Source organism: Orycteropus afer, unplaced genomic scaffold, assembly GCF_000298275.1.
Source record: "Orycteropus afer afer isolate SDZICR_OR568_19922 unplaced genomic scaffold, OryAfe1.0 scaffold00871, whole genome shotgun sequence".
NCBI lineage: Eukaryota > Metazoa > Chordata > Mammalia > Tubulidentata > Orycteropodidae > Orycteropus > Orycteropus afer.
The window spans coordinates 568,195-568,888 of NW_006922458.1; the positions used below are offsets into that span (position 1 = coordinate 568,195).

The 694-nt window shown below is 62.4% G+C and overlaps 1 protein-coding gene across 1 annotated transcript in view; it reads left to right on the forward strand.

The window, feature by feature from the left end:
- ACOX3 (acyl-CoA oxidase 3, pristanoyl) overlaps positions 1-694 on the forward strand; it is a 78,717-nt gene that overhangs the window by 41,531 nt on the left and 36,492 nt on the right. The window lies entirely within an intron of this gene.

Genomic DNA, 694 nt, shown 5'->3' on the forward strand with positions numbered 1-694 from the left:
ACGGGAACCTCCAGCCTTCTGTTAGCAGCTGAGCGCGTAAGCGTTTGCATCGCCTGGGGCTCCTGAACTGGATTCCAGAGGTGAAAAGACGGACCCCCCCCCCCAAAGCCGGCGGTGCCCAGATCAGGCCGGGTGCCTGCAGCCCGGGGCCCACCTCCCTGGAGGTCCTAGTGGAGCCTGAGCATCAGACAGCGTCTGCTTCCCGCTGGCGGCCACAGTGAGCCTCCCTGACCCGTGTGACAGTGCCTACTTGGCGCTGCCCTTTTCCCAGTAACTGTCGCTACCTTGGTGGTATCTCTCACAAGTGAGACAGCAGAGAAGGGCACTGATTATGGCATCAGGGCGTTTGGTCCCTGAGCCTTCCCAGGTCTTGTGATGTGGTGGGGTCCTTGGCCTGTGGGTAGTGGTGCTGTGTGTGGCCTGGGTGTGCCTGTGAGTCTGGCAGGGAGCCCCCACTGTCCTCAAAGAGGCGTCCCTGGTCTTCTCTGAGGCCTTGCCGGCGGTCGTCCGTTCCCCTCGCCTGCTGCGTGTGAGTATATGTGCGTGCATGCGTGGGTACGTACGTGCGTGCGTGCGTGGTTGCGTGCACGCGTGCGCATGCCCAGCAGGGGGCGCCGGCGCCCTGTGGATCCGAGGAGCCTGGTTTGGTGGCTAAATTTTGCCTGGCTTTTTCATGTGAGGTAAACGTTGGCGT